This window comes from Amphibalanus amphitrite, unplaced genomic scaffold (genome assembly GCF_019059575.1).
Source record: "Amphibalanus amphitrite isolate SeventyFive unplaced genomic scaffold, NRLGWU_Aamphi_draft 000034F_arrow, whole genome shotgun sequence".
Classification (NCBI taxonomy): domain Eukaryota; kingdom Metazoa; phylum Arthropoda; class Thecostraca; order Balanomorpha; family Balanidae; genus Amphibalanus; species Amphibalanus amphitrite.
In genome coordinates this window covers 132,397-148,677 of record NW_024881530.1, presented here as the reverse complement: position 1 = coordinate 148,677, position 16,281 = coordinate 132,397, and the positions used below count along the sequence as shown (strand labels likewise).

General features: G+C 49.4%; 1 protein-coding gene across 4 annotated transcripts in view; it reads left to right on the top strand.

The window, feature by feature from the left end:
* The first annotated feature begins 703 nt into the window (after nt 1-703).
* LOC122369443 (TOX high mobility group box family member 2-like) overlaps nt 704-16,281 on the top strand; it is a 127,172-nt gene continuing 111,594 nt past the window's right edge. The window contains exon 1 of one of the 4 annotated variants that reach the window (XM_043344240.1): nt 704-989. The gene's annotated coding sequence lies outside the window, so the exon portion shown is untranslated. The remainder of the gene's footprint in view (nt 990-16,281) is intronic. The other 3 variants (XM_043344248.1, XM_043344265.1, XM_043344257.1) reach the window with 3 other exon arrangements.

Below are 16,281 nucleotides of genomic sequence, written 5' to 3'. Positions count from 1 at the left end.
GAAGTTGGCTGGTGTTTGCAGATATTGGACACACTTTCCATCGTCAGCAAGGACTATTCTGTATTTGACACTGTCAGAGCCAAATGAAATGTTTACTTAGGAGAGGGTGAAAAGAGAAATTGAATGGCATTCAATTTCCATCAGCTCTCCTCGAAGGTGCTCAGAAAAGTTGGAGCCAATTCCTTCTGCCACAAGTGCCTTGCAAACGTCATACGCAGCCCGGTGGAAGGCATTGGGGCCACTTAGACCACTTCTAGGAAGCAGAAAAATCAAACGGCGACGCAGCATTTCCGTCGGGACGGCCGGCAGGCCCGCCTCAGCTCAGCTGCATCGGGAACTCAGCAGGACGACTGTGCCACAGTGCCAGTTGCACTGTGCCTTGATACGTGTAGTAGCATGTTCCCAGTGGACTCTTTAGCTCAGTACCTAACCCACTCTCAGAACCTTCAATAACCGCATAGTGTACGAATTCCCACCAACGAACCGGGCAGTGTCGCTGGTTGTCATCATTGCGTCAGAGGTCGCCGTCAGAGATCCTCACCCCTCTGCTCTTTCTCGGGAGTCGTTCTCCGGCCGCTCTGCCACTGACAGACGGACGGACGGACGGACGGACGCCCCCTCCCCCTCCCCTACCGACCGACTCTCGCCGGCGCGTCGCCCGCTCCACCTGGCGGCAGTGGAGCCGCTCGGCGTTCCCGCCGACTCTCACTGCTCACCTCTCTTCCAGGCGGTGGGGGCCGCGCGCGCGCGCGCACCTACATTCCCGCGCAGGGCCGTCGGGCGTGCGTGCCACCTCTTCGCACGCACAGTGCGCCGCCGTGTGACGTCACGACAGAGAGCTGCCACCGGCGCGATAGAGGTGTTTGATTTGCGGCGTGCTCGACGCTGTCGGTGAGTGTGAGTGTGCGCGGTGTGACTCGGTGTGCGCACGTGACGAGCTGACGTGACAAGACCACGAGGCGGGCGGATTGGACGAGGACATCTTTCCGGTGAGTCGGGCGGGGTAGGGTGATGGACTGCCCGCTGCCCGCCGGCGTCCCTACCGGCGCTGGGTGTCAGCGGTTGTCACTCAGTTTGTGTGACGTGTCACTTGTCAGGGTGTGTCAGGGCGTGTAAACTGTGACGTGCTTATGTCAATGTGAACGTCAAACGCTTGTGTTACGTTGGCGTTGCGCAGTGTGCACGTTACGATTTCAGTGTCAGTCACGTGTCATCTTCATCAGACTGAATTTTCATCATCATCTGTCTGTGTCAACCTCTCGTACCGTTCACGTCTGTGTCGGGGGTGTCAGTTTGTATTAGCACCAGCCCAGACCGGTTTTTGTACGGGCGCCAGCGTGTGGTAGCACGTGCACGTGCTGGCGGCCGGCGGGAGCCACGGCCGGTGGTCTGAGCTCTCAGATAATCACCCGGCGAATTCCGGGACATGGTCTGTCAATTGCCCTGGGGGCGTTCGTGGAGGCCCGGCTGCTGCTGTGGTGGCGTGGAGTGGGCCAGTCACGGCCGAGACAGGAGCGACGCGTGAGTCACGAGATTCCTATCGTGACAACTGTCAACTGGACATGGTCATTGGTCACTTGACTTTGAAAATTAGACAGTGCCGCTGGACAGTTGGTTGGAGGATAAAGGATAGAAGAGAACCCTAATACCTGCGTATAATTAGTACTGATGAGTGAAATAAAAACTGGACAATAGGTATAGTGAACAATTGACGCCGGACACTGGACAGTGGATCCTGTACACTGGATCCTTTACACTGGACATTGGACGTCGGGGGTCCTGCACTGGCGCCAAATCCCTCTGGCTATCGTCTTTTCACTGCGATCGCCGTCCATTCAGTGGCTGACAGCCGAGTCTCCGCTCAAAGAAAGACTAACGGCACCCAAGGCCGGAGCGCAATCGGTCCGCTCGTGACGCCTCGGGTCAGCGTCAGTGGCACGCTGGCTTGGGTCAATCCTGATATACCCTGTGTAGTGGGTCTTGTAATCCAGGCCACAGGGTTGCATTGACACCAGCGGGTAAACTGCTGTCTCAGTGGCCCTGCTCACCGCTGAGACCATCAAGTGCGCTCGCGTGAATTTAGGTGGACTCGCTGTGGTCTCAGTCTGTCCTCTTAGGCTCCACTGGGTCCTTCAAGGCCCCAGCAGGTCTTCCAGGGCCCCCACTCGTCCTGCCGGGGCCTCTGATGGTCCTCAGGGCCCCGCTCGTCCCGCCGGGCTCTGGGTCCTCCAGGGTTCCTTTCTGTCCCGCCGGGTCGACCGCCTCGCTCTCCACCATGATCCATCGATCGGTGGCCGAGCTGATCACGCTAGTGGCGTCAGTGGCACTCATCGGCAGCAATTGGCGCCGCCGTCCGCTGCAACTCACGGCCAGGGGGAGGGGGGGGGGGTGGACACGCAGGAGTGATGATCGGGGGGGGGGATGGGTAGCTCCGACAAGGGTGGAGAGACTGGTGGGAGTCTGGAGACACCGTTTACCGGACTGATTACTGATTAGATCCAGTGCTCAGCAATGGTAGAGTGCAACGGTCACGGGTCAGGTCAGGTGTAGGTTATTGCACAAAATACCATTGGGCACTGGCTTGCGATGACCACTGCGTATTTCACTGCATCCGAGAAGCGCAGGTCACTGCACCAGTGCACCCTAGGTCACTGCCTCTGTGATGACATTTTTCTCGGCACAGTAATTAAGCTATTTACGAATTGGACAGCGCAGGACGTCCTGCGTCAGCGTTCTCTTATAATAAAGGAAAACGTTGGAAATAAATGATTTATCAGCGACCTTGATCCAGTATGATAAGCCGATAAGATTATGCTTGATTACAAAGGGCTTTAGGGGTTTGACAGTGTTTGATGAAAGAGATTTTGACACGAGTTGTCCCGTTAATACGCGTTGGTATGTGATGTGCGGCATGGCGGAATGTGACGTCCGGTGGCGTTTTGTGTCGAACGTCACGCGACTTATCAACCCGTAACCTATAAAAAACACGGCCATCATCTTCCCAGGGTGGCTCCGGCAGGCGCGGATACAAGGGGGGGGGCCATGGGGGCCATGGCCCCCCCCCTTGGCCGATTTTTTTTTTCAAAAATAAAATAAAAAGTTAAAAAGCTGAAAAGGGGGCCTCCTGAAAATAAAGTGGCTATTCATGTTGAGATGTTGCCTGAACAGCTAGATAAGCTCAATAGACGCAGTTCTTTTTTTTTGGGGGGGGGGGCCAACAAGTGGGAAGATGGGGCCTCCAACAGGTGGGATTATGGGGGCCTCCTGGTTTCTAATGGCCCCTCCCTTGGAGATTTTCTGGATCCGCCCCTGGGCTCCGGAGTGGCGACTTTCTACAGTTTGTTAGACCCGGCTCGGTACGGAGACAAACAGCCCCCGGCAGTAGAGTGGCAGCTTTCCACAGTTCTCAAACCCAGTAACTAACGGTGTTTTTAGACGAGCTGTAAAAACGCTGTGCTTCTGGCGCCGCTGTCTGCATACGCTAGAGATGAGTTATTGAAGTGACGCACATCAGCCGTGTGGATGATCAGATACAACTAGAACCCGGAGAACGGAGACCAATAAAGTGCACGGCCTCTCAGCAGGCGTGCTGCGCACCGCGCCGCCTGTTCACCGCATCAGATTCCTGTGTCAACCGGCCGGCCTACCGGGGTATGCACTTCACCGACTGACAGGCGCAGACAGGCATACAAACACACACAGACGCACAGACAGGCGCACACACGGACAGGTGGGAGTCGGGGCCCGCGCGGTGTTACGCTCGCCCTCGTGGTGTGCGCTCGCTCGCTCGGTGAAGCCTGCAGAGTCCGGCTGCCGGCGCGCTGGTCCTTCAGCACCCGCTCCGGTGCCGGCGGGCCCACTTAGTCGCCCATCTCGTCAGAGCGCTGCGGTTTTATATCGCGCCGGCCGCCCCATTCCGACTGCCCGGCCGGAAGTGGGCGCTGGCGTGAAGTGGTCGCCGGCGAATCAAAGGTCCCGGCGCGGACGGAGCGGTGTTCTGGGGTGAGCTCGACCTCCATGGTCATCCCTCGGTAGTAGCGGCCGTGCCCGGCTGTCGCCCAGCTTCAGATTCACAACTGTCGTCTCACATGTGGCCCGGGCAGCGACACAAACAAACATGACGTGTTGTTGTGCCGTGTCGAGCTCTGCTACTTTCCGCTCAGCTGGAGATGAGCTGAGAACCATGCCGGGAAAATAAATACCCGGGAGCTGGCGGCTGGAGCTGTTCGGGGTAGAGGGAATGGCCCGCCGTTTTCAGCCTGATGATGGTAAGCCTATGCCGAGGAACGCACCGTGCGCAAGGTTCAGTTTTGGACTAACGACTACAAAAATGAGATTGGATTGAGGACTGAACGGACCGAGGCTGATAGAATCCGCCGCGAAGTCTGTCTTTCTCTGTCAGTCGGTCGGACTGAGCCCTGAGGTCATCTGAGGTCATCGATTTTTAGAATTCCGGATCGAGACGCCAGCGGCAGCCCATGATGATCGGAAACGGAAACAAGTGCAAGATAATGGAGGACAAAGGACTTACATAACGATAATGAATAAGGTTCAGCGCAGGCACGTTCAGGCCTCAACGAGTTCCGTTGGTGACGAACACTTCCTTCCTGCCGACAGGACAAGACGATTATTGAATATCTTCAGACACTCTCATATCCTCGCCACTGATATCTCGCTTCATCGCCTTTGTCCTTCATCCGCCCCAGTTTTATTTCATTTCTACCGAACTCGACCTTTTCCTCCCCGACTTTTGTGCGTGTCCGGTCGGCGGCTGCGCCAGTTTCCGCCCGGCACTGTGCGCCGTTTCCGCCGCAGACCGCGTCACCAGTGTATATCAGCTGTCCAAGATGGCCGCCTCTCGTCCCAGCCGAGAGAGAGCAGAAGCTGTTTTCGCGCCGCCAACTGAAGTGGAAGGGCAGCCGTGATGAATCGAACCGCGTTCAAATTGTGAGGAAATCTTTTCATTGCTCTGTCTGTTTTGTGTGGGAGAGGACCCCTCCTGGCGGGCGGTAGGCTGGGAAGAGGGTCGTCCGAGAGCACCTCCTCCCCTCTCTCCTCTCTCCTCTCTCCTCTCTCTCTCTCCCCTCTGTGAGACGGCTGACGTATGGCGGACAGGGACGGGCCAGTTACTGAGCTCTTTTCCAGCCGTTTGTTTCCCGCACTCAGCCCAAGGTAGGGGAGCAGTTTCGTGACAAAACCGTCTACATGGGAAACTGAATTGTCTTCATGTGGCGTTCCTTACCTTGCTATTGTTAATGGTGTAGGGAAAGTGCGATGGATTTTTATTTGATTCGCTATCTTTTTGCGTAATCTGTATTACCATTCAACGCTTGGGTCGTTTGCTCTCTATCTACTGGAAAGCACTGAAAAATGCATTACCCAATGTCGTTTTACCTACCCTGGATGATCAACTCTACGTCACCTTTTCTCGAGTCATCACCCTCCCCCCCCCCATATCATCACTCCCTTCCTGATAGCTTGATCTATGACGTCACACGTCACTCAATCCAAATCACTGCACGTCATCTACGTATCAGCTCAAGGAACATCACGTCAGTCATTACGTCTGCCCCCCGGCGCGGCGGTGACGTGAGTGCTGACGGGGCGGCACCTCCCACACGTCAGCCGGTGATGTGCATCAGTCGCCCGACATTGGTCCGACCGGCCCCCTCCGTGCATCAGTCGCCCGACATTGGTCCGACCGGCCCCCTCCGTGCATCAGTCGCCCGACATTGGTCCGACCGGCCCCCTCCGTGCATCAGTCGCCCGACATTGGTCCGACCGGCCCCCTACGGCTGTAACCAGTCAAATCCACGGTGACTATTGTGAGTGGCCTAGTTCTCAAAGTTGTAAGCTCTTTTCGAGACATGCGCCAGATATTGCCAGATATGATATCTACCTACCTATAATTTAGATCCTAAATAATCCGCCGCGGCCGCCACCCACGCCGCCGTGTGAGGCTAGCGCCCTTATAGCGCCTATTGCGGAGGCGTCAGTTGACCTACGGAAGTGAAATGTTCAGGATGTGTTGGTCATGTGAACACGTAGCTCGTATTTGGTCATGTGAACACTGAACACGTAGCTCGTATTAAATTTTGGACATGATGCGGCTAGGGGTGCGCCCTTGGCGCATGCTCACGCACAGTCAGTCTTGAAAGTACCACGCATCGGTGCGATGGATCCATCAAGCCCGACTGAGGAAGGGCTGCTAAATTTGAGTCACCGAACCAATTGACCTGGGGGATGGTTGAGAATGTCAATTGGTTCGGTGATTCTCCAAATTAGCAGCCCTTCCTCGGTCGGGCTTGGTGGATTCATCGCAACGATGCGCGATACTTTCAAATCTGTCTGTACACCATTTAAGGGAGACGACGAAACCGGCGATCGGACAAAAATCGGCCTGCGGCAGGCTTAGGTATAACTCGGTCAGCGACACGCAGTTGCCACTAGTGGTGTCAATCGGTTACCAAAATTTCGGTATACCGATACCGAACCAATACCGATTCGGTATTCGGTATTATATACCAAAAGCATTTGGTATTTTGTCGGTATCATGAAAATCAACTACTGTCATAAAATATTTGAAAGCATTTTTGATAAACCTTCTGAACTCAAATTTGATTTTGCTAAATGACAATGGATGAAGAAAAATGGCAATCATGACACATTCCTCCCAAATGCATGATGTCCTAAGTCCTAACAAATGGGCAAACACATCAACTGTAATATCAAATACATCAGTCTACCAATGTTAAATGGCAACTTATCAGTGTTAGCAAATTCCAATAGGTACCATGAGGATAATTATTCTACAAAGAAAGCCAATGTGCAAGACATAAACATGAATTAATGTTTAACTCACTGTATGCTGGAAAACATACTTAAACTACCTTTCTCGAAATTTCCAAAGCATTTATTAGCAACAAATTTGACTTTGTTTTGAGGAGTCTGTGATTGATCTTGACCTTGTCTTCCTCTCCATTTTACTGCAATGCAATTACATTATCCAAAACCCTGTTTAATACAGCACTAGCTTCACCATTATCATCTAATATTTAAGGCAGCATTTGTCACTTCATCATCACCCGCATCACCCCACAAATCTTCAACTTCGCTCAACTTCAAAAAGCCTTGTAGTGAGAGATGCAGTCATGATCCTGTGGATAATTTATTTTCTTCAATTAGTGTTCTCTTTCCTGCTCTCTCAACAGATACAGATCGCTAGCAATTTAATCATAAGCACTCATAAAATATAATTGGCTTTTGGCTTGACTCGCACACAGCAGTTTCAAAACTGAACACATCTAAAAACATGTCAATGTCGCAGCTGCGCCAGGTTGAGGAACCGATATAGCTCAATAGCTAATTGAAAATAATTGAACAACTACTTCATTTTTCAGCAAAAGCGGCCTACAACTTTCTTGAATCAATTTTAAAATGTCAAAATTTATACAAGGAATTTTGATTTAAGTGGACTTAAGCAAAAAGAAAAGAAAAACTTTATTTTATACAGTTTAATGCAAATGGCCGCCGCCTGTAAGACCGCCATTATGGAAGAGATGACACGTGACGTGTGTCAATGCTTCCGTAAAATTATGGACATTTTACTTAGATTTCATCGCGATATCATTACAGTGGTGTCTGCTATCTATCAGTGTGCCTCGTAAGTAATTATTTATCAAGTTTTGTTGTGTTACACATTTGTTTATGAAGAAAAATTGGCTGCGTCAGTATCGTCACCAATCACCATGCTACTTTGGCTGAACTGTAGGTATCATGGGCTTTGTTTACATTAATGGTGTGGTGTAGCCCAAGGTGTAGCCCATCATTGTCAATTGGGTCACCACTTTTGGATCATGATAACACACTTAACCCTGTCTTGACCGGACTCTAAATGAATGACTTGAATTGAAAGAAGGTTTGATGGTTCAGGCATGGACAAGATTCAGGGTTCAAGTTATTTTCTTAACACCTCATGCAGTTGACTTGAATCCACATTCCAGTAAAATAACTGACCTGAATATTTGTTAATAGTTACAAAATAAGTTATAAATGTTTTTTTTTGCAATGCAAATAATTAAGAGATCGCCTGATTTGTTTTTGTTACCTTATTTCAAAGTATTAGGTACCTTTCAAGGCTTATCATATGTCTTGAGAAGAATTGAAGCATTTGTTTGATAATTCCCTGATTTCGGTATCTAGTCGGTATTTCCCCCTATTTCTGAAAATCGGTTCGGTTTTGGTATACTCTCAGTGGTTTTGGTCGGTATCGGTTTGGTATTGGTTTCCAAAATTTCTGAAATTGACATCACTAGTTGCCACCAATAAAGATAAAGGAGGGATGGGCCGAACGAATTTATAAAGTTTCATTGTAAAACACGTGTACCATGTGTGCAGGTTTCAGTTTGCATCGCCACCTGCAGCAGTAACGATTCAGCATCAATCTGATCAATCTTATGAAATTCTTGTCTTCTGAATTTTCGACACCCTGTAGATATATCACGCAACGCGTAGTGCCGACCCTTCAAGTAAACGATACAAAATCATAAGCTGTTTATTACAAGCCAAATAGTGTGATCTCGTCACATGCGCCACACATAATCCTTGACACGTGATCGACATATTAAAGCGAAAGGAGAACTAGCCTTGCGCGCTGGCCAAATGATCTTATCTTATATAGGTATCTTCATTCGTTTCTGGAATTCGCTCAACGCCAATAAGAAATAATGCAGCGTGCAGATCCCTCGAGCAGGTGCTGGCTACTCGCTCAGATGTCTCACATCTTGTCCTACTAGGATAGCAGAGTAAGTATTGGGTAGGATCAGGACCTGTTCAGTCAGTGGGCTTGTGCATAGGAATTCATGCAGCTGCTAATTCAGAAAAGACGGGTGGAAAAAGGCGGCGTAAGACGGGAGCAACGACTGTTGACCAGACCGAGCCTCGGAAACATGTACTATCTTTTACTTTTTATAGTCCGTTACCCATGATCAGGCGTGCCCCACCCCACCCTCAGTCCAAGCGACGCACAGAACCCTTGCCTTAAATATCAAAATAAAAAGGAAAAGTTGCGGCACTCCAAGAAGAGGAAAGAAACGTAAAAGAAGCCGAATTGACTACGTATGCTATTCTGTAATTTGATTAGTGGATACAGAGAGCCATATTAGTTTATACCAAATCCAGCCTAAACTGTCTGCTAATCCAGGGTTCAATCGTGCATTGTTAAGAAGAAACACACACACACTCACACAAGGGGACATTAGTGGGGTAACTCAGGTCTGGTCTAATTCATGCATATTGTCTTGCCATCCCTTCCGAGTTCCGATGCCCTCCAGCTAAGCCGAGCTTGTTGCGGCTTAGCTGGAGAGCTGGAGCCTGATATATGGTGATTAGTGCAAACACATATTCCCAGGTCAGCACTCTGCCAGTCTCATACTCCTGCGGCCCGCCCGGCCAGGCCAGGCCAGGGCGGTACCATTCACCATTATTCGATCGGTGATTGATACTCTTACGTAATTAATGTGCTCACATAAAGTTGGGTTAAGTAATTTGAAATGTGTTCATGAATAGCTGTTCTGCCCGTTGAAGTGTTCGACATATTTGTGTCGGTAGTTGACGTGCTCACTGCTCACGGTCCGTTAAGTGACTGCCCTCGCGGACAGTTGGGTTGACAGTTGATGCGGACAACTGATGCCGTTGCGGACAGTTTGGGTGGTAAGTGATGTGCCCCCGTACAGCTGGATCGGTTGTTACGCGTTCTTACGGACCTCTGGAGTGGGCTGATGTCCTCACGGACAGTCGGGATGATAATCGAGCGCCAGCTGACACAGCGGCAGCCACAGGGCGCTGGCTGGGTTATCATGCCAGTCGATCCAATGACCGGACCCCGGTGCGCTGAGAATTATGCGATCCTCTGTACCTATGTCGGGCTGCTCTCTGCCCCAGCGGTGGGAGATGGGTACTGGTCCGCAGCCGTCCGCTCCTGTGTACACCCCTGTGTACTGGCCGTCCACCCCCGGCACCAGGAGGACCCCCAGCCAGACCACCGAGGCCACCGCCTTGTCCACGGCGCACTGGTTCTCGGCGTCGGAGCGGGGCACGGCCACGTGGGCGCGCACACTGGTCGGAAACGCCCTCACGAGAGGCCACGGGCGATTCCGGAGTTTCGGATTATTTTTTATATAGATCGATTTGAAATTGATCAAATTATTATACTTAGGCCAAAAAAACTAATCCGGGTGACCAAAAATAGCTGTAATCAGCCCCCGAAGATGGGGTATCCCAGAACTCGGAAACTGACGCGGAGCAAGAGGTTTCTTGAGCCGGATATTCAGAGTCTTATTGCTGATAGACACGAAATTGAAATCCTACATATTATGCATCAAAATGTTCGTTATGAAGTTGCCGACTGGCCAGTGCAAAATTTTTGGTATACTTTTTCCCTAACTAAGATGTACTATAGCTTTTTTATGAAGGCTCTCCTACAGTGATTCTGGAATATAACTGCAAAGTTTAGGTAAGGAAACAACAGGTAGTCCCATCTAGTTCCACTCTGATTTTTTGTGAGATGAAGTAGGATTTAAATTTACACCAGGGCAACATAAAAGCTAACTGCGCATATTTGCGCAAAATTTGCAGGAGCCGCTCTTCCTACCCAACTACCGCCCGCCCCGCCCCAGTTTCGGCTCGGTCGCCGCGCCCGGCTTACGCTGACCTGTGTGGCCTGCACGCATCCATGCGTAGTTGACTGGTCATTAAAAACAGATGCGTTTGAGTTTATGAATTTTGTGAAAAGCGCGTTTTATGTATGCATTTATGTATGTATTGACATCAAAAGCCTTCCACATATTGCGTGGCGATTACAGCTTGCATTTAGAGAGCCTTGCTATTGACAACCATCACTCGGCTGAAGAAAGTGGAAATTGAAACCTTCGTGAATATTAGACGCTGCAAATATAGGACACCTGTCACTGACATCGGGTTACCTTGGGCCGTCTTTTTACATTAGATCACAATTCCGGTATTTAACCCTGGCCGGACCGATTGGTTTTCTACATTGACCGGGGAGGGTTGGTACAACTCCTTCGCCGTTTCGCCTCTAATTGAGCTAGAGCCTCGCGGAAAAAAAGCTTGTGTGCAGTTATAAGACGCAAAAATTAGGTACTACCCGATTTTAAGGTCTTAGGTCAGCCAGTGACCTCTTAGGTCAGGTAAGTGCCACAAGGCACGGGCTCGGTTTTAGGTTAATTACTCTGCCAAAAATGATCGCACTGCCGCGATTTTGGCATAATTGTGTTTGTCTAGCCCAGGCGCGTTGAATGCTATACTTGGTGTTCGGGTGAAGTCAACTTAACCCTCGCCGGCACAGGCCATTTTGCGTCCTTCGACGGCACAAGGCGGGGTACGACCCCCCTCGCGTTTGGCCCCTGATCGAGCTAGAGCCTCGCGAAAAAAACGAGCGTGTTGCCCGTCACGAGAGGAAGCCGATGATACCCAATTTTAAGGTCCTAGGTCATCGGGTGACCTTCCAGGTCAGGTCAATGACCCGAAAACCGGGAAAATCGGGACCTGTTAGAAAGTCGTAAAATGTGGCTGCTATGTGGTTTCCGGGGTGCTGATCACGAATATCGTATAAGTTTTGATCAGAGATGATGTCTTTAAGCATTTAGACCAGGTCGGGTCAGGTCAGGTCAGGTCAACCGGTAGGGGTTGTGACGGGTATTCGTAATACGTGTCAACCGCCTCTGACAGCTTCGTAACATGTTACGAAGGCGCCAAAACTACTTCGTAAATGTTCAAATGGTTGCTAAATTAGAATTCAGCTCCAAAAACTAGCCTAGAAACATGTAAAACTCGAAAAAGTGAACCGAGGTCATCCGAGGTCAACAAAGGTCAATGACCTGACCTGACCTTCAGGTGACCTTGACACCCATCCTAATGTATGGGAGCAACATCAAATCACATGTTTGAACGTTTGAAACCACGAAAAGCTTGCAAACGCGCGGCTAATGCGAGCCGACATACGCCGAATCGCGATTTCGGCCAAACATGGTCACGGAAAAGAGGTCACAGGTCAAAGGTCATTGGGGTCAGGGTCATGAAATTTTCAGGGTAGGTGTAAAATTGATCAATGCGAGGGTACTGAAAGTTTCGTCGCGATCGGCCGCTTTTTACGCGAGTTATTCGCGAAAAACTTTAGGGGGGTTGCATCAACTCCCTGTGCCGGCGAGGGTTAAGGTGTTAACCTCGGGTCAAGGTCAGGTCGGAGCCCCTCAGGTCACGAAAATGGTTGAAGGAGGTCATATCGCATATCATTCGATTCGGCAGGTCTTCCTGAGTCCAATGGTGGCTTTCCCGACTCTCTAGCTCCATCTGATCAGGAGTTATTGACGAAAAACTTACATGGCCTTAGTGACGTCATAAATGACGTCACGCAAAGTCAACAATGCTAAAGTCAAGCACTGGACCTTGCAAGGAGTGCATGAAATATCCCGGTGCCCGAATGGCAGCTCCCAATTTCCCTTGTTGACTTAAAGTGGTGCTAGATCCTGTATTATACTCAATTATGACGTCATAACTTAACAGATTCACGTCATATATTTAGTGCTTGACATCCAAATGATAGCTTACATATGACAGAGAAGGTATGCAAAGTTTTATGAAGTTTGCTCCACTAGTTGTGGAATAACAAGCAAAAAACTTTTGCGGAAAGGCCGCTGGCCTCTCGCTGGAGCGTTTCCGACCAGTGTGGGGCGCCCAGCGCGGCGCACTGGCTCTCCGCTGTCGTGTAGTTGACTTTCGTGTTAAGCCGCTGCAGACAGCGGCCGGCACAGCGGCTGAAGCCGGCCGGGCAGGCGCATCGGTCGGTAGCAGAACCTGAGAGCACATGAGCTAAATCAACTGCAGTGTAATGAGTCGCTGTGTAATGAGGCGCAGGAGCTATTTTTTTTTCGTCAAACTCGCGCCTCATTTCTCTGAAAATGTTACCTCTTTCTCAATGCTTGGGAACATGTTGAGATTTCAAAAAAGGATCTTTTGTTATCCTTGCATGATATTTGAGCTCTATCAACAGATTGGAGTCGGATGTGGAAATTAAAGCATAAACAGTTCTTAGTTCTTAGTTCTTAGTTTAAAACAATTAGTTTTTGTGTTTGCTGATTTGCAGTTGACAGCATGCAGGCTCACTTGAAGTGGCAATAGCAATGATGAGAATAGCTGATTGATTTATTAACAATCCCCAACAATCCCCAATACGAATCCCAAGAGTCATAATCGTTGCTATATAAGCACTGGTAGATCCAGGGGGGGGGGGGGGCAGTTGGGGCAAATAGCTTCCTCCGCGGCGCCCGAAATCGATAAAATTTTGCGTTTTTTCGAGACTTAGAAGAAAATAAAACTTATCGGGAAAGGTTTGTTTTAAAATGCTCAGCAGTGCGTAAGAAATCGAAATCCGAGGAGTTTTTGGAAATTGCAAAATCGTTTTTGGCGTATGCCTCCCGCTGCCTCCAAGACCGCCTTTCTGGATCCGCCAGTGTTACTAGGATACTAATTAGAAAAATACTCTTCCACGTTTTGATTACATTATTTTGTATTGTAGTTGTAAGTATTGAATGAAATTGAATGAATGAATTATGTATATGAATGAAATGCAGTGAAACTTCACTCCAATCCCGAATCCTGTTCACTAATATTGTTTGGATAAACTCACCAGGAGCGACGACTCTGGCCATGTAGCGTTCGGTGGTCTGTTGAGAGCTGTTGACGGCCGGACCGCGGCAGTCGCCAGAGAATAGCCGGCAAGTGCCGTCCTCTGGTCGGTAGATGAAGCCGCTTCGTTCCTGAGGGGTCTGTGCCTCACAGCGGCGACCGCAGTCGACTGCTGAGACTGCTGAGACGGTCTGCACAGCCGGACCGTGCAGGGACACCGGGTCCAGCCAGCGGTACCGGACCGCGGACGCTGAAGTCACCAGAAGCAGCAGCAGTACCGCTCCCGGCCGGGCCATGGCTGCGTCTGCCCTGCAGGTCCTAGGAAAACCACAAAGACAAAGACCAGTGGTTTGCAATTGCACATAAATAATTCAAACACTTGTAATTACAAGTTGCTAGTGAAGCAGGCCTGTGATGTTACAATGTAGGTATATACATACCTACCTGTGCCGCGATCATTAATAAATCATTAGCTGCAGTCGTTAGAAGCACTGGCGGATCCAGGGGGCATTTGGGGTAAATGCCCTCCCCTCTCATCCCACAGCGCCCGTACTCCACGAAAAGTTGTGGTTTTTCGAGAGTAAAACGAAAATTAAACAACTTTTATCTGGAAACGTTTGTTTAAACTGCACAGCAGTGCTTAAGAAATCGCAATCCGATGAGTTTATGAAATTTGTAGATTTTTGGGGTATGCCCCCCCCCGCGCCGTATCCAAGGCCGCCTTTTTGATGGATCCGCCAGTGGTTGGAATGGGTTACCATAAATCTCGGTAAACGGAGCTCTACGACATAACAGTGGTAGGTGAGCAGTAACCGCCACGGTATTTAGGTTTGTGGATCGTCCATGAACGCGCAGCATCGGTGCGGTGGATCCATCAAGCACGACCGAGGAAGGGCTGCTAAATTTGAGTCACTGAACCAATTGACATCCTCATCCATCCCCCAAGTGAATGAGTTCGGTGACTCTCAATAATACCATAGACCTCTGTATACCGAGTAGAGTTGCAAAGTTTTCCCAATGGGCTGCTACCGGCACCACCCCGCCCCACAAAAATTTTCTGGGATACCGGCATGCTACCACGCCCCAAGCAAAAACACCGCCAAATTACCGGCATACTAAAAAACCTGCATTCTTGATTCTGGCTTACCCCTACATGAGATGCAACATTTTGGCAATATCAGTAACCGCCTCACCCAGCAGCCACCCATTGTCCAACCAAAACTCCAGTAGCCTGATTTTGGCTGAGTTGGCCCCACAAATACCACGATTTTGAAACTCAATTCCAGTTTACAGCTGTTAAAATATCACCTGTAATCAAAGAGGTATTGCCTACAAAAAGCATTAACTCATTCATCAAAAAAGCAAGGTCAAAAAGAACTTGAATTACTGAATTGTGTTTCTGAAGACTGCACAGTGAGCAGCAATCACATTTACCACAAGCGTTCTTATTTTCCACATTACCCTAAAATGAACTATAGCTAGTCATAAATCACAATATAAAAAACTACAGATTTGGCCATGTTCCTAACTGAGGAAGCGAGATCAACATCTGTTTTTTCCTATCCGCCATGGCTTGATGGCTCGTGAGTAAGATACGAATCATGTAAAAATATGTGTTAATAACTCACTTGTCCTGAGAAGTCACCAAATAATATGTATAAAATAATATGTATCTGTTTTGTGTGGGAGCGGACCCCCTCCTGGCGGACGGTAGGCTGGGATGGGAGGGTCGTCCGAGAGCAGATCCTGCCCCCTCTCTCCCCTCTCCCCTCTGTGAGACGGCTGACGTATGGCTGACAGGGACGGGCCAGTTACTGAGCTCTTTTCCAGCCGTTTGTTTCCCGCACTCAGCCCAAGGTAGGGGAGCAGTTTCGTGACAAAACCGTCTTCATGGGAAACTGAATTTTCTTCATGTGATGTGGTGTCCCTTCCCTATACCTACTATTGTTGATAGTGTAGGGCAAGAGCGATATATTTTTATTTGATTCGCTATCTTTTTGCGTAATCTGTATTTCCATTCAACGCTTAGGTCGTTTGCTCTCTATCTACTGGAAAGCACTGAAAAATGCATTACCCAATGTCGTTTTGTCTAACCTGGATGATCAACTCTACGTCTACTTTTCTCCGAGTCGTCACCAATGTTGGAATTGTGAATTTTGGTCCTTGTCCCGGAGAATAAAATCTGTCCTGAGAACCGGCAAGCTTTTAGAACACTCAACAGGAAAATCACATGTTTGGCCTACCAAATGTGACAGTTGATAAAATATGCTCTCTCAATGCTATAACTGGCAGCATGTTTTAGGCGTAATAATAGCTGTTTTCCATCACGCTGGCTAGAAATTTAAGAGATTTCAGGTGCCAGAGTATAAATTTGTAAAGGAGAACATAATCGTTTGGACCCGACTGGAACCAGCAAAGGGCCATATTTCCAACATTGGTCGTCACTGACCCCCTCCCCCCATATCATCACTCCCTTCCTGATAGCTTGACATATGACGTCACCCGTCCCTCAATCCAAATCACTGCACGTCATCTACGTATCAGCTCAAGGAACATCACGTCAGTCATTACGTCTGC